The following is a 22,022-nucleotide window of genomic DNA, read 5'->3' on the forward strand; positions in this document are numbered from 1 at the left end:
GGTTGTCTTCCTCTTTCTGAGTCCAACTCAACCCCTTTCTGAGGGGCCAGTGCCTGCCTCAAGCCCCTTCACAAGCCTCTCAGAAATGGAATGTCAACAAGTCAATTCTGGACCATGGACAGTAAACTAAGCAGTGGGCGGGGAACAGGGAGAATTGGATTCTCTGTCATTCATTAGCTATATGACCTTGACTTAACTCTTTGGGGCTTCAGATTCCTTATCTGTGTAATTAAGGGGTTTTTACTAGATCTCCAAGGTCACACCTCTTCAAAAGTTATGTGGTTCCATTTTAATAGAATAACTGAGCAAAATATTTTTTAGGTTTTGAATATAATGGTGATATGGCAAGGACCTTTTAGGACGGATAGGTGTGTACACAGCAGATTGAATAGATACTTCTGATGTTTATATGGTTTGAGGGCTCTGACTCAGTGATATTTGTTCATTGACTCATTAAGAACAGATCTCTGAAAGCCATCCATGTGATGTGCTGAAGCTTCAAAGATGAAGGAGCCAAAGAGCCTGTTTCTGAAAGGCATGCAAACATATAATTTTAGTAGAATGTGATCATCAGTATTACTGAGAGTTTTTTGAGGTGCAGCATGGAGGCCCAAGAAACCAAGGGGTCATTGCTGAAGGAAACGGATAAGAGGGTCTGGGAAGGCCCTCAGGTGAGGAGACACTTGAGGAGAGTACTAGGTCTTTTTTCATCTCTAAGCTCCCCAATAGCATAAGAGCTATTTGGGTGGTAGCTTCTGATGAGTCTGCTCTTTTGAGCAAACTGATCTGACATCAGTGATTGGAGTTACGCAGAGAAAAGCCAGTGAACGTTAGACTCTGCCGTGGGCATTTGATTCATGGGCTTTTCTATGGCAGCGGATGGTTCAGATTTCAAATGGTGCATATTTCCCTGCAGTGGGCCCAGGGGAGGACATAGTGTTGAGCAGAGCTTTAGAGATGGATTTATGGGCACATTGTCCAAGCTCTTAGATCACTTGTCTCATTAGCAGTGGTGAGAATGGCTGGGAGTGGAGGAAAGAAGAGGCCAGAAATATTTGATATGCAAATGATTTCGTAGTCATAGACTCTGGGCTCTGACAGGAAAAGATTATTTTAGCCAGGGAACTTAGTGCTGAGTCTGCATCTAGGAAGTTCTCAAGACATATTCTATGCATCAGTAGTCACTAAATGCATACTGTGTAACAAGGACTGTTGTGGACACTTAATAAATATTCGTGGAAAAAATTAATTTCATTTAACTTAAAAAACGCCAAAGAACAACCAAATAACCTATGTGAGCTTTTGGTTGCCATGAAATAGAGATGAAATTATTGATTAACCTCTGACCACACATTATACAAATGCATTGCTCCCTGAATATGTAGCTTGAAAATGCCATCCAAGGGAACAATAACTTTCATCTTTGTCAAATGTTTATTTGTTAAGTAAAAGAGGAAATGAAGAGATTTGTTTGCCTTTCTGTCTCTACTGGGTATACTTCTAGAGAGCTCGCTCTATGATTTTTCTCTTGTATTGCCTGATACAAGAGAAAAATCATAGAGTGAGCTCTCTAGAAGTATAGAGAGTATAGACACACGTATAGACACACGTATGCAATACAGGGGATCTGTAGACCAAAATGTAATATTCTAAATAGATTGAAGTCAACAGAACCTCCATTCCATACTTATGGTCCATGTGGTTTGTGGGGGGGGGTAGTGTAAACCAGGTAGACTTCGAATCATTTCAGAAGTATAAGAAGGCAAAAACAAACATGAAAGTCTTTTTATTATGTTTGGAAGATTATAAAGGAAGAAGAAAAAGAAAGAGCTCTGATGCCTTGTTCATTTCTTAATATTTTATTATAAGAATATAGTATTCTTAGTGAATGACACTTGACTACTGCAGGTTGTATTATGAGTACTTTTTGTTTGTCACAGGAGAATAAAGAGTTTATCAGCTCTAGTGTTTTACCCACCTAATGTACAACTGGCATGTGAAAATCCAGTAGAGGTAGAAAGGCTCTATTTGCTGGGTCAGAGAAAATTGTCTCCTCCGACATCACCCAGACTCAAATATCACAATTATTTATGAGTCCAAGTTCTCCAAATCAATCCACACTCTACCTTTTGAACCAGCCTTTTTCCTTTCAAAGCACTCATGGAAAATTTGGATAGGACCCAGTAGAGCTACATTCCCTATCTGAAAATGGCTAAAGCAATTCTCAGAAATGCATTGGATAAAAACAGGAGTTACCTAGAAGATGAGAAATGGAGAGGTCCCCCTTGAGGAGTGAGGGGTCATAGCCCCACACCAGGCCCTTAGCCCAGGGTTCTAGTCCCAGGAAGAAAAGTCCCCTCAACTTCTGGCTGTGAATGAGATGGAGGGCTTCTGGTGTCCCAGGAAGTTCTTCTTAAAGCACCTGAGCACCAACTTACTTGAACTCACACCCTCTGAGTTCCAGTGCTGCATAGCAGCTTGAAAGGCACTAGGGACATATGGTGAGAAAATGGGATCTGGCATCAAGGAGAGAGCTGGAGGGGCCACTTTCTCCCAGAAAGAAGTGCTGGCAGAGGCCATGGTTCCTTTTCTGAGCCCATTCACCACAGAGTCAGCAGGAATCTCATATCTGAGATTCCATCACCTGGCTATCACTATTCACCTGACCCTGGTTATTTCCTGAGATTCTGCCTCCATAAACTTCTGGGACTACCCAAGCTATTTCAGTGGCTCTTCCCTATGAATATCCTGTTTTGGCTCATGCCTCAGACTTTCCTAAAATCTCTCAAACAAGCAACATCTGGCCTCAGTATCCTCCATACCTCTTACTAAGTGGCCCTTGCCTTGGCACTAGCACTGCCAGCCTTGGCTTGCAGCTTGGCCTCTCCTGGTACCTCCAACCTCAGCAAAAATGGCAGCCATCTAAAGATTACTTTGTAGCTCATGCTCGATGACCCCAAGTAGAACAGGGAAGTGGCTGACCATGGCCCGAACCTCCCGGGAGGCCCCAGAGCCAGAACCCCTTGTGGACAGCTTCAGACCATGTTGAAGCACCACCCAAACACTTCCACAAATGGCACATCTAAGAGGCAGTCTCAGCAGGCACCAGAGCCATGCTGAAGTAAATCCTGCTCTGTGGTGTGGGTTCCTGGGCAGCTGATCCTCCATAGTGGCCACAGCCAGTCTGTGCAGCTGGAGTTGGTCTGGAGTTAAATACCTTCCATTTAGGTGCCAACAGTAATCAAGAGTAATCAATTTTAAACTACAAAAGGAGGGTGTACATAGCCCACATGATAGGTACACCTAGTATGCATAGCTTGGGTGAATGGGCAGTCTGTACCACAGGCCACCTATTACATTAGGACTCTCTACCAAGCTCAGGAGATGTAGCAGCTCTATCTAATATTGCATACATAGAAACAAACATAGGGAGGCTGCCAAAATGAAGAGACAAAGAAAAATGTCCAAATAAAAGAACAAAACAAAACTTCTGAAAAAGAACTAAACAAAGTGAAGACAAGCAATCTATTAGATGCAGAGTTCAACACTGATTATAAGGATGTTCAATGAACTTCAGGGAGGTTAGATGAACTTAGAGAGAACTGCAAAGGCATAAAAAAGGACATAGAAACCATAAAAAAGAACCAGTCAGAAATTAAGGATACACTAACTGAAATGAAGAATAATTTACAGGGAGTCAACAGTGGAGTAGATGAAGCTGAGAATCAAAACAATCATTTGGAATATAAGGAAGCAAAAAGTACCCACACAGAACAGCAAAAAGAAAGAAAAGATTCCTCCCAAAATGCGAATAGTATAAGAAGCCTCTAGGACAAATTCAAGTGTACCAATATGTGCATATTGGGGTTGGTGGAAGGCGAAGAAAGAGAGAGCAGGAAATTGAAAATCTATGTAAAAAACTAGTGATGGGAAAGTTACCTAACCTGGTGAAGGAAATAGACACAGAAATCCAGGAAGTGCAGAGAGTCCCAGACAAGATGAATCCAAAGAGGCCCACTCCTAGACAAATTATAATTAAAATGCAAAGGGTTAAAGACAGATAATCTTACAAGTGGCAAGAGAACAGCAATTAGTTACCTACAAGGGAGCTCCCAAAAGACTATCAGTTGATTTCTCAACAGAAACTTTGCAGGTCAGAAGAGATGGGAAAGAAATATCCAAAGTGATGGAAAGCAAGGACCTGTAATCACGATTACCCAACAAAGCTATCATTTAAAATTGAAGGACATACAAAGAGCTTTCCAGACAAGAAGAATTGTCTGAAGGAGTTCATCACCTCCAAACCAGTATTACATAAAATGTTAAAGGGTCAAGAAGAATTGTCAAAGGCACCTAGTTCTAAACTGCTTATTTTTCAAGTACTCATTGAGTGTCCACCACTATGAAATTATCTATTCCCCCTAGGAGAGTGAAGGAGGATGGGGCAATGTAGTGTATGTGGGGAGCACCTCTTTAATTATTAATGATTTGCTTTGCCACTGATGATTTTCTGTGATTGGCAATCAATGAAGATCATCAATAGCAAATATCAGTAATGTAAATAATTATGTTAAAATCTAACTCTTTCATGCATGATGTACACATGCACACAGGAAATATTCAGTGCCAGCTGTTATATCTCTGGGCTGTTATATCTCTCTGAGATTATAGTGAGTTTTACCTTCTAAATTTTCAAACACAAATTGCTCATATAGCCACACAAAAGAATATGCATTTAAATGTATTGTGTGCACACTCAGTACCCAACACACTGGAGTTTTAACTTCAGTGTTTCCAGCTTTTTTCTAATTGTAATTCTGTGGTTCATCAAAATCCTTAGGGGAATAAAGAAGGAAAGAAAGTGTGAAATGGAGGAAAGAAAACCTCGTAGCAATCTCAACCGGCTTATGCTTTATCTGGCCAGGAAAAAAGTTGATTGGAATGGATTTTTAAGCAGCTAGGCTCATGTTCAGCGCAATTTACTGATGATGCTAATTCAATACACTGAGCTTAAGGGCCAGCTACATCTGGACCCCAGATTCCTTGCCTTTCCTTGAATTTCATCTTATCCTTACCTTCTGGAATTTGAATTTTCCCCATCCTCTGTAAGTTCTGTTTTCATCACCATTTCCAGCTGGCCTTCTTTTATCAATTGGGCACCAAAAAAAAATCTTTCAGAATTGACAGGTGTTTCTGGGAATGAGACAATTTGCTGGCTGGGAAATAAGGTCATCAGTTAGAAACAAGGTAGGAAAAAGGGAGAGGGTAGGAAATGACAAGAGTAAAACAGTCTTTACTGATCAGACTCTTAAATACTCATAATGTTTAGAAGAACAAATAAGCTTCTAAAATTGTGCAAGTTAAATTAGCTCTGTCATGGTGGTGGAGGTGCTAAAATCAAGGTCAAATGTCATTTGTTTACCTAGGATCCAAGTGAAAATTAAATAATGGATATTTAATTTCTTAAAAGAATGTATTTGTAGTGACTCTAACCTAATCTAAGCTGGTTTTTTTGTCTCCAAAAGCCATGGTGTGGGCAAGGCTTGGTATTGCAGTCTTGGTCTATGCTGTTCACATGTAAAAACCTGTGTGTTAAAGGGATACTTGGGAAGACAGAAACCAAGTCTCCCCAGGGACTTAGAAATATATAGGACATCGATATTTTCTAAAGTTCTAATTTTTTTCTATAGATGTAAGAATAATCCATGGTACCTAGTGGTGAGTCTGATAAGGCTGTGAGCAGATCAATTAAGTCATATACAAGTTCTGTCCAGAAAAAGTCCAGCCGTTGTTAATATAATAAGAACAGTTTGCACGACATTGACGTAACCTGACAGCCAAAGAGGGTAGACTGGAACGTGCATGTGTGAACAATGATGACTTCACTGTACTAGTCAGTGGGGGCAGTAAATACTGTTGAGTGAGCATATGTACTGTGTGGCTGTTGCATTCCATACTGACTGAGCTAGTGGACTAATGAATCTGCATCAAATTTTGTATTAAGCTTGAACATTCCTCCATGGAAACTGATGCAGACACCGGCCTGCAGTGTCCGAGTCATTATGGGTGAAATGAGACATTCACACGGACTACCGAGTCCGGTGGAGGAAAAGGGACAGTGTGGCTTTTCTCTCAAGGGGAGCAAAAGCTGAGGCCCTTTCTGTGACCGGCCTTTATTGGATTTCTTCGCACATTACATGATGGTCCTCATTTACTATGCACAGGTTGCTTTAAGTGGTTACCTTTTATAGAAAACAAAGGAGCCAATGCTGCTAATCACATCACAGAAGAGGTATATTTGTAAATGAAAAGGGCAAAAGTGGTTGAACTGGTTACACTAGTCCTTGGAAGGTTTAGCTTGGATTTTAGGAAGTTATTCTGCAGTAAATGTTTGCCACAAATCAGGGTGAGGGAGTTCCCAGCCAAAAGCAAGACTCAACGTGGCCTAGGCACATTGCAGGCCTGATTCCCCACGGGCGAACCTGTCTGTGGGCGTGGGTCCTGTGCATCTCCAAGTGGGAGCTGGGCCCACGCCATGAAGAACCATCTCCTACAGGAAACTATTTAAATGATTCAGATGCAGCTATAGGCAACTGGTGATTAGCAGCTTCATCATGACAAAGCACCCGCTCATGCATTTATGTCTTGTGCAGAGTTTCTTGGGGAAACATCAAATAACCCAGATGACTCAGCCCCATTATAGCCCACATTTGGTACCCTGCTACTTCTGGCTTTTGCCCAAAGTAAAATCACCTTTGAAAGGGAAGAGATTTCAAAACTTTGATGAGATTTGGGAAAATATGACGGGGCAGTTGATGGTGCTTGGGAGAACTGTGTGAGGTCCTAAAGTGCCTACTTTGAAGGGGACTGAGGCATCAATGTCCTATGTACAATGTTTCTTGCATCTTCCTGTTTTTCATAGCACACGGCTGAGTACTTTCTGGACAGACCTCATTCATGTGGACATGAGAAGATGTGGGGAATGAAGCACTCATGAGCTAGTTCATGTGTGTGACAGCACAGCCTCCCCTCAAACTATCCCAGTTCCTCTGCTTAGGGCTCCCGCTGAGCCTCGTGTACTGTGNTTTTGTATTAAGCTTGAACATTCCTCCATGGAAACTGATGCAGACACCGGCCTGCAGTGTCCGAGTCATTATGGGTGAAATGAGACATTCACACGGACTACCGAGTCCGGTGGAGGAAAAGGGACAGTGTGGCTTTTCTCTCAAGGGGAGCAAAAGCTGAGGCCCTTTCTGTGACCGGCCTTTATTGGATTTCTTCGCACATTACATGATGGTCCTCATTTACTATGCACAGGTTGCTTTAAGTGGTTACCTTTTATAGAAAACAAAGGAGCCAATGCTGCTAATCACATCACAGAAGAGGTATATTTGTAAATGAAAAGGGCAAAAGTGGTTGAACTGGTTACACTAGTCCTTGGAAGGTTTAGCTTGGATTTTAGGAAGTTATTCTGCAGTAAATGTTTGCCACAAATCAGGGTGAGGGAGTTCCCAGCCAAAAGCAAGACTCCAAGCGGCCTAGGCACACTGCAGGCCTGATTCCCCACGGGAGAACCTGTCTGTGGGCGTGGGTCCTGTGCATCTCCAAGTGGGAGCTGGGCCCACGCCATGAAGAACCATCTCCTACAGGAAACTATTTAGATGATTCAGATGCAGCTATAGGCAACTGGTGATTAGCAGCTTCATCATGACAAAGCACCTGCTCATGCATTTATGTCTCGTGCAGAGTTTCTTGGGGAAACATCAAATAACCCAGATGACTCAGCCCCATTATAGCCCACATTTGGCACCCTGCTACTTCTGGCTTTTGCCCAAAGTAAAATCACCTTTGAAAGGGAAGAGATTTCAGAACTTTGATGAGATTTGGGAAAATATGACAGGGCAGTTGATGGTGCTTGGGAGAACTGTGTGAGGTCCTAAAGTGCCTACTTTGAAGGGGACTGAGGCATCAATGTCCTATGTACAATCTTTCTCGCATCTTCCTGTTTTTCATAGCACACGGCTGAGTACTTTCTGGACAGACCTCATTCATGTGGACATGAGAAGATGCGGGGAATGAAGCACTCATGAGCTAGTTCATGTGTGTGACAGCACAGCCTCCCCTCAAACTATCCAAGTTCCTCTGCTTAGGGCTCCAGCTGAGCCTCATGTACTGTGTGTGGAGAACTGTAAGGCATTTGGATAGAATGGTTTCCATGGAGAAGGAGGTACAGGGCAAATCAAGAGTAAGAGGTTTCAGTACAAGGGACTTGGAATTTGTACTGGGAATTGGAAGACTTTTTTTGGGTGTGTGTTTCTTCAGTTTCTCTGCTTTGCTCATCTGCTAAATGAACTTAGGGTTGTGACAGTGTCAATATTTGGGAGCCTGCAGTACAAGAAAGTATCATCTTTGGGGCAAGCAGATCTGGCTTGGAACCCTTACTGTCTCATTCACCGTTCTAGTGACTGTGGGAAAATCCCTGATTGGGCTGAGTCCCTGTCATCTATAAAGTGGGAACCACATTGATGACAATTATCCTTAATTCTTTGTCAAAATGGTAGAGGAAGGTACAGGGGTGAAGTCCTGAGCTACAAAAACATTTCACTGAAAAGAGCTGTCCTACAGCTGCTTTGTACCTTTGACCCTCCCCAAATTCTTTTCTGTTTGCATACTAATGAACTATTTCTCCCAACTGTACCCCCTCCTAAATCTTTGACAAAGAATAGGAAAGTTTGAGGATTTAAAAAAGTAACCAACATGTTTGTGCTGTTTGCTTTCATCTGCAAGCCTGAGCATCTCGGTTCAGCTACCAACAAGCTACCTACCCACAGTCCTGGTGCCTCCCTCTGTGGCGAGTTGGAGAGGTAGCCCAGCCGACAACACTCAGTTCTCTTCCATGCTCCTCAGTCCCAACACAAGTATCTTTTCCCAGTAATTTACTGAAGTCCTACTATCAGGCAGGGGAGTCTGTGTTATAAATGAGACAGAAGGCTGGACAGAGAAATGACTAACCTGAGGCCAAGTGAGGGCGTAGAAAGTCAACCTTTTCATTGTACCACGTTGTGTTCCCTTCAACCCACTGAACAAAGGGCAGAACAGGAGTGAGTCAGGGTCTGAAGATGAGGGGGAGTCAGAGGATTGGACGTTGAATGAAAGAGGGAAGTGGCTACTGATTCTGTTTTTGCCTAGCAAAAACATTTATACAAACATACATGCATATTATGATAGGCACATAATAAACCATGCAAATAGCTGATCAAGACAAAAATTCTATACAGAATTGGGAAAGCCTGAGGAAAATTCTTGTCAGATACCTGTGCTACAGCTCTAACTCTTGCTTTAATTTTTTTTGAAATTTAAAAAATTACAGAAAAGAGGAAAAATAAAATAATCTCTGTTTTTGTTACTCAAATTGAACCATTGTTAATGTCTTGGCATATATGCTTCCGGTTTTTGAAAAAATTAAAGTAGTTTATCATTGTGTTTATAAAATTATAAATGCCATTTTGAAATAATATTATTAAATTTAATATTACTTAAATCTATAAGTGACTAGAGGAAGTATTGAACTTCAAAATACTTATTTCCTCATCTCAAGAAATATTTCATAAGAAACCTTCTAAAGTTAAGAAAACATAAAAAATATTGTTGTTGGAATAAAAATATTGAAAGTTATATATTTTAGTTTTCAACATTTAAAATTTACTCCCTGCGATAAAACAATGAAAGAATACCAAAATAACACAATCCCACATTTTCACAAGTTTTTCTCTTCTTTACCTTTAACTTTTGTGTTTTACTATTTTTACATTGTTTGAGTTTATGACATTGCTTTTTTTCTATAACTTCAATTTACTTATGTTAAATAGGTAATATTTAAGTGTAGTGAAAGATTAGCCTTTTTTTGAATCATGCCTTCTCTATTTCTGAGTTTTCAATTTTGATTACAAATGCGTTGGCCGGTTTTCATCATCTGGTTTTTCTCAGCATGCTGTTTTAGCCCTTCCAAAGTTCATGGTCCTTTCACCTGAAGCTCATCCTGAGTACAACGTTATTGGGTCACGCTCTTTTCACCGCAGAACAACTGTCCCACTGTCTTCACGCTTTGACTGACTGAGGGCGGCCTGATTTTAGTGCCTTGGAGGTGATTTGTGTTTTTCTGTCCAGATACCAGAAGTTGCTCTATTCCTGAAATTTAGGAGATTAACTAGAATTTTTCTTGGTGAAGAGTGTCTGTAGAACATTCTTTTAGGACACAGGTTCTTTCCAAGTGTGGATAATTTGAAAAAATTTGCTTCAACCCAGATAAATTTTCATATATTATATTTTAATATATAACATTCTACATATTAGGCTATTTTGGGAATATTTTATCCTATGTCTTTTATATCAATTGCATTTTTTCATTGTTTTGTCTTTTTAAATATGCATGTACCCTAATTATCTTACGTCTTCATTCTGTGCCAGTAATTTGATTATCAGTGGTATTATACAGCTCTTTGCTTTTCTAATTAATCTATTGGTTATTTATTTAATCATGCTGCTTTGGTTTTTCAATTTGCTTCCATAAATCTTCAGTTTTCTTTCTTTTTTTAAAAACCATTTTTGTTTTATCAATTTATTTTTGACCCATTATTGAATGGATGTTTTTATTAGGATGTTTTGTGTGCAGAAGCATTTATAAGAAAAGTTCCTTGAGACATATTTCTTAAAAGGTTTGTTTGTTTATTTAGACAGTATGCTTCCTTCTTCTCTGATTATGAAAAAAATCTTCCCACCCTGGCTGGTGGGAAGTGCAGGCCTGCAAACCAGAGGATCTTGGTTCGATTTCCAGTCAGGGCACATGCCTGGGTTGCAGGCCAGTTCCCAGTGCCCCCACGGGGATTCATGGGAGGCAACCATACATTGATATTTCTCTCCCTCTCTCCTTCCCTTCCCCTCTAAAGATAAATAAATAAAATTTTAAAAAAGAAAAAAATCTTCCCCTAACTGAATTGAAACAAAAAGTCCACAATTATGTTGCCACACATGCATGCTATGATTATGATCTAATAAAAATCTCAGATGGAAACCAGGAGAGCCAAAGGGATTTGTACAGAACCAAAGCGAACACGAGCATCTGCACAGGAAGGTGACACCAGGCATCAAGTGCTTCCTTATCATGGCCCATTAGTGTTCCACTCCCATTCTGTCCACTCCCAGGATGAGTACAGACTCTGCACGTTTTGTGGAGTCAGAGAACACTTCTAATTTTAGCTTGCTGGCTTGCTTAAGCACATGTACTCCCATAGGAAAAAAAAAAGAAATCTTTCTTTAACCCACATCTTCTTTGTATGTTAACTAGAAACTTCTAAATTAAAATTCAAATTGGCATATGTTAGGAATCTCCTTAGCGAGTAAGCATCTTACCACATTCAATAATACTTTTGGCATCAGAAGCTAAAACCTATGTAATTGTCAGAGATTAGGTTCAAAGAAGTTAAGTGCAGAGTTGAATCTAAGAGAAACGGTAACATAGTCATAGGAAAAAAAAATACAAAGACTTAGAGTTTATATGGTATTTAAACTGTATTCTAGTAAGGGCAAGATAATGAAATTAACCAGCTTCCTTCATGACATCTCAATTCATCATCATACCCAGTGTTTTCATAGTTGCTCCTCAGTGCTCTCGCACAGTTAGAAGTAGGCAATACATTTCAATTACAACTGCTAAATTTTCTGCTTTTCTGAAATGATACACAGTAATGGGCTGCTTCAGTAAATACCATCAAATTGTTTCATTTATTTCAGCATGCAAATTCAAGTTCCCCAGTGCAGTTTAAAACAGGAAAAAAGTTGCTGGAGTGGCATAGGCTGACGGCTTCATTTGCTTCTTAGGCTAAGAGCAGGTAAGAGGTTTGCAAATCATTTTTGTAATTTTGTATGGAGAATATTACAAAGCGTGCAAAACGTTTAAAGTATAGTAATTTTTGCTTGAAGTACATGTTCATCAGAATCTCTTTCATAAAGTACTACCCTCTGGAAACAGTGAAGAAAGTACGAAATTGGAATTATGTTAAACCTCACCTGGGTGTCTATTCTATGTACATATGAAAGGGGAAACAATCCCAATTTCCTGTGGTTGTTAAGTGGGAGGAATGTGAAAGCCAGAAAAAACTACATGCTGTAAATAATCATTCTCTTATCTGGTAGCTCAGGATCCATGGAGCCCCTCACTCAGAAGAGTCACTGTGGAAATCCAGGCCCTCTAGGGCTGATTGCAGGGGATAAAGGAAGTCCCATGCCGCCGCCCGCGGCAGCAAGGGTGGTCGCGAGGTGAGGCGATGGACTTGACTTAATTAAAAGAATGGAGAGGTCCAAGTGCTCTTGCTGGCAAATGGCGAGTTTATTCAAGGAACTGCTGGCTTATATGCAGAACTACAGTGGCCTGAGAACAATGCTGTTTTACAAAAGTTTGTACATTCCCGAAAGCTATCAAGAGGGCAAGATGTTCTCACATCCTGAGAACATTAGCCCACAGATAACAGTGTCCTCATGACTATCACTTCCTTGGAACATGACGCACATGCCAAGACCTTGTTCTTTCCTTCAAGGCTGAGAAGGAGAAGGTCCGGAAGATGTCAAGATACCCGCTGGCTCCAGGGACCAGAAACCAAGTCCCGCCACCATTTTCACAGTGGGGGCTCTGTCCTTGGTCCCCTGAGGCCTGGCGGGCTCCCACAGTCCCAGTCTCTTTTCTTGCTCTTTCTTATGTTCTTTCAACTTTATATTTCCTTTCATTTGGTGTCATAGCCATGTGCATATATAATTCCAAAAATATGTTTGTCTCAAAAATCCACAAGTAACGGAAAATAAATGTATCCACCCACAATGATGTGGTGCCAATTGGAGGAAGAGAATTTTGCAGATAGGAATGTTCATTTACCTCCACTTTCAAACCCAGAATGAGCACGTGCTTGAGCACTTACTGAAGTGGACATCCTGCCAACAGTAGGTATAGTAACACTTGCAATGAGTCTTAGGGGAAAAGCAGCCCCTTCCAGGACAACAGAGGGCAACCAGCAATGCTCCTGACAACTGAATGAGAGGGTGTGGCCCCACAGGAAATAGCAGAGGCTTGCTTCCCTCAGCTTTTGTCTTCTGGGACTCCCTGGTCGGACCTGGAAATCTGTGGGTCCAGCCTTGGTGGCTGCTCATGAAATATAATAGCGCTGGATTGTGTCTCCAGGAGAGGAACTGGAAGGCTTGGCAGGAGCCAAGAAGTGGGGCAGGTTGACCCCTGTGGGTTATCAGGTTATCTTTATGCTCTGGCTTCCAAATTCATGCCTGGTCAGGTTTATGAGCTCCAGACTCACAGTTCCAGCCACCTTTTTGACACATCACACCTGATGGACATCACAAAATACTTGTGTGTCTGAAACAGGGCACTGGGTTCTCTACCCCTTGCTTTGTGTAACGACACCTTCATAACACTGACCTAGTGGTTCCATGGAGAAACTCAGGAATCATCCTTGATAATTCTTTCTCTTGCCCTGCTCTATCCTTGATGATTTTGTGCTTCACCCTACTCACTTGGTGGCCTTCCATTAGCAAATCTTGTCAATTCCCTCCTGATTAGGAAATGCACCTGGAATCTATCTACTATTTTGCACTGGTCCTGGCTGCCATCATCTCTCGTTTGCTTTAAGGCAATGGTCTTCAAATTCACAATCTGTTTTCTTCTTTTGAAACCTAACCTGTGTTCCACTTGACGGCAAAGCTAATCTTTCAAAACACACAGCAGATTGCGTTATGGCCATGAGCAAAACCTTTCATCAGCTTCTGAACAAGTGTAAAACGAAGTTCAGCCTTTTGACGGGACACAAAGCTCTTTGTGATCTGGCACCAGCCTATCCCGTCTGTCCTTCTTCCCCAAGTGGCCGAGGCTGTAGCCACCAGAGTTACATTTCCACGCCTCAGAGTCTCATTCCGAGCCCTTTCACACCCGAGGACCTCTTCCTAAAGTGGACCTCCTCTTCTCTAGTGGTCTCCATCTCAGCCTTTTGTTTGCTTTCTTCATTACACTTATTACATACACTTCATTACGCTGGAATTATTTTCTTCATTTGCTTGTTTACCTATTTCTTGTCTCTCTTTGCTTACCAGTATGTAATGGCTATGAAGAAAGGGACCATCTTTGTGGTCCTTTGCTGATTGGCAGCCCTCAGAGGGAACCCAATATATCTTTACTGAATGAAGAATGAATAATGTGAAGTGGGCAGGACTGTGGCATAAAGATACACTGTATGCTCTGCAGAGGGAAAAGCCTGAGCTACGGCTTGGGCAGAATCTATAAAATTATGAATAAAAAATTGCAGTTAGGCTGCCAAAGCTCAAAACAATAGGCTGAGGAGGCTGCCTTGGACATTTCAGGGAGGTGATTTTAGAAGAATAAATATGGGAAACTCATGAATTAAAAGGTAATCTAAGGAGAATATATAAATGAATGAGAATGAATATCAGAAAGATTTGGACAATTTGAAAGTCATAGCTCTAGTCAACCTGGGTTTAATTCAATATGAACAAAAATAACCACCATGTTTTATGTTTTAAACTGAGAGCTGCACTAAGTGCTTTATCTCCCAACTGTATTTGGTGGGCACTCCCTTTGTGCTGGTTAGGGACAGAGGCTTGAAAGTCTAAGTAACCAGCTGTAGGTCACATGTGGTGAGAAGAAGAGCTGGGGAATGAAAGCAATATTGTCACCAGAGCCTGTTCCTACTTTTTGTCCTGACCCTAATTAAAACTCAGCATGCCGAACCCTAGGGAAAATGGCAAGAATGAGACATTTGCCTTTAGCTTTTACTTTTCCATCCTTTACCCTTTCAGGTGGTCCCTACCCAGCCCCCCTCCACTGCTCCAGCTGGAGTCCCTTTAGAAAGAAAGAAAGTGTGTAAGTCATTAACACCGTAGCATGAATTAGCTAATGACCTTACAGGGAAATTACTGACCTTTGTGAGGTGAAAATATTTTGACCAGAGGCCTTCTCCTCCCCCTCCAATCCCAGAATCAGAGCTGCAGCTCTTGGGTCCATGCTGGCTAATGAGCATGTGCAGGCAGAGGGGCTCAATAAAGATTGACTGATTTATTGATCGATGGGAGCGGGGCTGAGCTTAATCTTCTCTTGCAGCTGTTCCTTTCCTTCCGCATCTCTGGAGAAGCGTGTTTGGCCCTACCCACCATCCCTGCACATTGCTTACCCCACCCTTTTGAACTGGGCCTTAATGGGAGTTTGGTGTAAAGTTAATGGTGGCAGAGAAATAGCTAGAAACCTGAAAGAAGAGGGGCCGAATCTAAAGCGCCAGTGCTGGGATCTTGGTAAGACAAGAATCCCCATATCACACAAGGGGATCTGGCCACGGCTTTCCCACGGCCAGAGGAGTACAGGGGAGCAACCTTATCCCCCAGAGGAAGGCCCTTGTGTGGCAGCTCAGGGCTTCCTGGCTCTGCACGAAGCTGTGAAGTTGTTGGAAAGGGCTGGGTGGCCCTGCGTGTGGGAGGAGAGGTGGCACTGTTCTCCCGGAACTCCTTGTTCACAGGTGGAAAGGAGAGCAGGCAGCCTCAGGGTGACACTCTGGCTGGTGGGTGGAGAGTGCCTGGCATCCGGCATGGAGCTGGGCTGAGAAGCTGCCTGCCACCGGGGGCAGAGGGTGCAGTGAGGCTGTGGTGAGGATGGCAGCGGTAATGAGGTTGCCCATAATCAGGAACGTTGGTGTTCAAGGCCCAAACTGCACATTTTATGTGTAGTTCTGAGGCTGCACTTTGCAAAGGACTCATCACAACTACCACAAACCCATGACATGGGGAGGGGACTATCACACTCTGTCTTATCAGCAACCATGTAAATAACTTGGCTGTTTATCTTCAACACAATTGGGGCCTACCGCGTACCCAAGAGCCAACTTAAAATGCTGGTAGAGTTGTCATAGAAAGGATGACTTTAACTTTTCTCTCTCCAGTGGTTGGTTATTAGAACCAAGAGCAGAAGCTAGAGATTAAGCAGGGGGAGTTTCTAAAGGAGTTTTCTGACAACCACGGCCATTTGAAAGTGAAAAGGGAATTCCCCGAGGTGTGGTGAGTTTCTCATCACTGGAGGCATTCAAGAAGAGGTGAGAGATCAGCATGGGCTCTGTGTTAGGTGCCTATGCATCCAATAAGAGAGTAGGCTAGATCACCGAGGGCCCCTGTAAATCTGAGGTGTAGTATTCCAGTTAATCAGGACAGTAGCAGCATCTGCCTTGTTGGCAAGATCAGGATAGTAAGGCAGAGAATCCACAAAACTCTCTACCTGCACAGAGGTGGCTGGGTACCAAGAAAAGATGTTTTCCTGCCAGAAAAGACCAGCATTGAAATGCAAAAACAGCCCTTTAGCTTGGGGGCTAAAGGTGGTTTCAGTGTTCATTTCTGAAGATCTCTGAACTCCCAGGTGTAGAAAGACAGAGTTGAAGTGAAAGGAACTTGCCTTTGCTGAACGTTTACCCGGTGTTCGACCTGTGCTGGCCCACACTGGAGCCCCATCCCTAAGTGCCTGGCACGTGGCCAGTATGCACCAAGCTGTAAAAAAAATACGGGCAGCGTTTCAAAAGATTTAGTACAACCAAAAGCACTTAAAGATAATTTCATTTATATGTTTTATATTGATGTTTTGCAACAATGATATTTTGTAATATATAAGTAAAATTAAGTTCCTTAAAAAAGAAGCTACCAGAAAATTTAAACTTACATATATGGCTAACATTTTGTATCTTTTGGATGGTGCTACTGTAGACCCAGGACAAATATTTCTGTTCGTTATCTTATTTAGTCCTCACAACTGTTCTATGAGATAGGAACTAGTATTACCCCCTTTTTGTTCACGGAGACACTGGAATTTAGGGAGGTCGAATAATTTGTCCAAGGCCACGCAGCTCATACGTTGCCAACTTGGGTCTGTCCCCCAGACTGTGAGCATGTTCTCCTTCCATTTCATGCTGCTGTATATTGGCATTCTCTTTAGGGCATTGCTGCCAGGTTGTAAAACACTGAAGGGAAGAGCATGAGCAATTATTGTGGAAATGCTAACAGCAGCTAAACTACTTAATTAAAAATGCAACAAGGCCTCTGAAGTGGGTGCCATAGGGGCAGGAATACACAGGGAATTGGCTCTAGTTCACTGCAAAATTTTTCTTTCAGAAGCGGGAACCTGCAGACCTGGGGGCTGGGAAATACACATCCCTGGGGGGAGTTTCAAGTTGCCGCAGTAGAAGGGCCTTCCGAGGATAGAGCTTCCCCGGGCCTGAGCTCTGGGGGCTGGATTTGGGGCGAGGTGGAAGCCCTTTCCTTCTACCTCGTGAAAATCCTTAGGATGAACACTTCTTCGAGGGTCACTCATGGAGCAGAGAGGAAACAGGTGATTAGGAGGTGTCCTGGGGAGAATTTAAATAGTCCCCTTGATTCTGGCTTAACAAAACTAATTCTTGTGAATGCCCCTGCTGTATTCGGAACTGCTTTACTAGATTCGAGAAGCGATTTTCTTTCTTTTCTTTGTAGTTGTGTATGAAGGAGATTTGGGCCTGTTTGGAAGAGGTTCTTCACATTTTTCAGCGCACACACAGCCTTCTCGTTCCCTGTCCCCCCCGCCGCCCCCCGCCGGGCCTCCCTTGAGCGTTGCTTCCGCCGGCTTGCTGGGGATGGGGGCGGCGGAGGGCTCCACCACTCCACCACACTGTGGGTGCCACCGCAGCGCTCAGGGGGGTTTCTTCCTGGGTATCATCTGCCCCGCACTCACACTTAGGAACAGGAGGTGCCCTAGGCTGTGAGGGTGGGGAAATCAGAGACAGATAGGTCTTCTGCTGTTCTGAGTTAAATAAATAAGCCCCCCAACACACAATAACACACCAACACACAATAACAATCAGTTGATAAGATTCATGAGACCTGAGGTAAATGACCTGTACAAATGTCTGACTGAAGGAGAGGGAGCTGTGGTAATGATTTCACCTGCCCAAAGGGAAGAGGGGAAGGGATGGACTTATAATTATGCTGTCTGGGGACCCTGAGGTTGGGATCACAGAAAATGACTCAGATTTTCTGTAGCCCTAGAGCAGCAGCAAAAGCCCCAGAACCTAACCAAGGCTCTGAAGCAAGTGGACTACAGTCACCCCTGAGTCTCTCAGGAGGGGCAGTGGGATGCCGGCCAGCTGGAGAGGTTCTGAGCAAAGTGGTCATTGGGACTGTGTCAGCCACTTAACTATCCAAGACCAGGGAAGGCAGTGTGGGGGTTGGGAGATGAGTCAGAGGGAACATTTTCAAGCACAAGCCATAAAGAAAATTTCAGGATCCTACCCTCCCTGCTTCCAAGGACTCTGGAATGGTGTGGTGGGGCCCAGAGGAGAGGACAAAGGGGTGACCCTTAGCTCAGACCCACGATGCCTTCAGCTCTGCGTTCTGGGTCTGGGAGAAACATCTTAGATGTGACCTGGGAGAATGTAGCTGTTCTTGACTTTGGAAGGTCTAGCTGCACCTGCACACACACCCTAACAGACCTCCTGCTGGGAATTCATCCAACCCTTTTAGAACCCTTTTATTTTAAGTGCATTTCCACTAGTAGTATTGTTAGCAGTAATGATTGTGACCAATCAGGGGTCAGAGCAGGATGGGGTAAGGAAGGAAGGCACCTTTTGACTAAAGGTTCCTGCACTAGATGTGGGCTATCATCTGTGCCTGTGTTTGGGGGGCGTGGGGAGAACAACACTGGTGTACCTCTGAATCTTTGGGGAAGCCCTGACTCCTGATAGCCCAGGCAGTGCCATCAAAATTCTTACCTGAATCCTAAAGAACGTAAATTAATGGACTTGAATTTTCTGTCTTTGTATTTTCCCAGCCAACACAGGAAGTGGTTAATGCAAGTGAAGTAAATACCTGAACGCTGTAACTGATGGCTTTGCAGCTATGCTTTTCTGAGGACCGTCTGTTGTATTTCCTCTGAAGCAGGCAGCCGGTGGCCAGAGACTCTTACTCAGCTGCCTGCCTTACAGATGCTCCTGCTTCATTCACAGCCTTCCTGCCACGATGTCACCAGTGAGCCATCCATGAATTGGGTCACTTCTGCCAGAAAAATATACAAGTGTCCCTTTTCTAACAAAGGGAAAGATTATTTTAGGCTGCTTAGGTGAGCTTTTCTAGAATTCCAGAGAAAGGTCGAGCAAAGCTTGTCATCTGACCATAGCTTCAGAAAAAGCACTGAAAGAATAGCCATGATTTCAAAGCCTCATGTGAGATGCCCAAATGGCATCTGGAATGAAAAAGGTCTTAAAAGTTAAAAATAGCTCGGCCTCCCGCCCACCCCACCTTTTCCTCAGGACTGTGTGGGAAGGAGAAGCCCCACAGACCCAGCTCTGCCACACAGTGTTAGCAAGCAGAGTGCAGAGCAGGTCACAGTATTTCTAATTCAGATTAATGACCCCATTCAGCCCTGTCTCCTTAGCATGAAATTAGAAACTGTAGGAAGGAGCAAAGAGTGATTTATAATGCGTGACTCTGGGTATTGGCAGTTTGTGCTTGTTAAAAGCTAAGATATTGTTTTGATATAAAATAATTGAGTCTGACTTATTTATGGGATGAAGTGTTCTGCATAACGGGAGATCCCTTTTGCAGAGCCAGCTGGTTGTGTACCCACATACTTGATGGGCAGGGGAGCAGGCCTGTGCCCACTTTGTGTTGGCTGAAGCGCTGTCAGAAACAGTGGCTTGGGGTGAGAGGCTGGTGGGCTGTTGCTCCTTTCTCGTCCTCTGCTCTTGATCCTATATCTCTTCGTTCACCTCGGTCATCTCTCCCCACTGGGGCGTACTCCTCGCCTTCTCTTCTCCATCCCCCACATTTACTACTTCAGGAAACTTATTTAATTTGAGGCTCCATTTATCACCTGGATGTGTACAGTCGTGACCTTTTTTTCCAAGTCTCATTATCTCATCTTTATCCCAGCACACACACACACTTTTGTGGTTCACATAGACGTGTGTAAGATCAAACTCATGGTTGTCCTTGTGTGAATTCCATTCCTTCTCTAAATCCCCACTCAGAGTCAGGCACAGCCATTCTTTCCCTCCTTTGCCCTCCATGTCCTGTCTGTCACCAAGAGCTGCTCCTTCCTTGCTCAGCGGATTCAGCCCTTTTCCTGCATTTCCACACTCAGTACAGGGGTGAGCAGAAGCTGGCTTAGGGGACAAGACCCGCATGTTATGATTATTGCAGTAGTTTTATTGACTGTGTTTCAGGTACTCACAACAGGAAACCTACTTGGTTCACCCCTCTATATAATGTTGGCTCAGGTTCTTGTTTAAGAGAGAAAAAGGGTTTCTTTTTGTAAAACTCATGCGAAACTCAGACCCTGGGCATGCTCAATAAGCCTTATCTCATGAAGGTGCATTCTTTGTTTCATCATCCAGAGATGTGTCTACTCTCAGATCACGTTCCAAAACCATGTTGACGAAAATTAAGGGAAGTTGGACAAGCTTTAGCAGTAAGTGCTTCTGAAAGGGGGGATAAATGGTAATGGAAGGAGACTTGACTTGTGGTGGTAAACACACAATACAATCAATATACAGATGATGAAGTGTGGAATTGTACACCTGAAACCTGTATAATTTTATTAACTAGTGTCACCCAATAGATGCAATAAAAATAAAAATTAAAAATAAATGAGTGCATGCCCTGGCTGGTGTAGCTCAGTGGATTGAGCGCGGGCCTGCGAACCAGACAATCACGGTTCGATTCCCAGCCAGGGCACATGCCTGGGTTGCGGGCTGGTTTCCAGCAGAAGACCCCCGAGAGGCAACCATACATTGATGTTTCTCTCCCTCTCTCCTTCCTTTTCCCTCTAAAGATAAATAAATAAAATCTTTTAAAAATAAATAAATAAATAAATGAGGGCATCTGAGAAGTCATTTTCAAACTTGGATGGACTCTTCTGGAGAGGTTTTCAAAGTACAGATTCCTATTAAATCTGAATCTCATCTCTTACTGCTCTTGGACATTCCTCTTATGCATTTTTTTAACACACTGAGTACATTTCTGCCATACATTGGTGTTTCTCTCCTTCCCTTCCTCTCTAAAGATAAATAAATAAAATGTTAAAAAAAATAAAGTGTGGCCCTCGGACTGGCAGCTTCAGCACTGCTTGAGAAGTCTTAAAAATGCAAATTATTGGGCTCCACACCAGTCCTGCTAAATCGGAAACTGGGAGGCAGCCACGTGTGTTTCAGCAGCTCTGCAGGTGACTCTGCTGCCAGTGGAGCTTGCAAACCACTTCTCTGAGGCGTTGTTCTGATGCGGCATTGTGTTTTGCACGTACTACTATTTGTCAAGGCAAAAAAGAAAAGCAAGAAAAGTCCCTCGGCTCTCACAGTTGACAGCTACACTGACCTCAGACTCTCCCTGTACTGGTTCAGATGCCATGGGCCAGGGAGCTGACTAGCCCCGTGGTCCTCAAGCATCGAGGAAGAACTCGGGAGGTTGGTTGGTTTCACAAGGTGCTTTAGATATTCCTTCTTTTGGCTCTAAGTGACATAAGGAAAAAGGAAGTTTATATTCTTCTCCTTAGAGTTTGTATATCTTCTATTAGAAGGTAGAAAAGACATTGTTTAAAAATACTTGTAGTTAATTTTGCCTCATGTTTTATTACTTGCAAAGAGTGTATCAAAGCAGCGAAGAACATGTGTTTAGGAGTGAGATTTAGGCTGGATCAGGCCTTATTTGGTAAAATGGGCAATAATATCTGCCTTAGAAGGCAAACACTTGCACACAGTTGCTACTCAAAGTAGCCATTAGTAGTAGTAATGACAATGATTACTATTTTATAACTTACTACACAACGTGTTTTATGCTGGGGTGTGTGTGGGTAAGTGTGATTACTGGGATAGAAAGAAGACCGTGGAAGTGTATTTTAGGACACTAGTTCTCACTCAGTGGTCCTAAGACCCCCTGCAGCAGCACACCGTCTCGGA

At 43.0% G+C, this 22,022-nt stretch overlaps 1 pseudogene; it reads left to right on the plus strand.

Moving 5' to 3' along the window:
* The first annotated feature begins 602 nt into the window (after positions 1-602).
* LOC118988974 (40S ribosomal protein S4, X isoform-like) overlaps positions 603-22,022 on the plus strand; it is a 48,787-nt pseudogene continuing 27,367 nt past the window's right edge.

This window comes from Sturnira hondurensis, unplaced genomic scaffold (assembly GCF_014824575.4).
Source record: "Sturnira hondurensis isolate 20B ecotype Veracruz unplaced genomic scaffold, ASM1482457v3 Scaffold0006413, whole genome shotgun sequence".
NCBI classification, from domain to species: Eukaryota; Metazoa; Chordata; class Mammalia; order Chiroptera; family Phyllostomidae; genus Sturnira; species Sturnira hondurensis.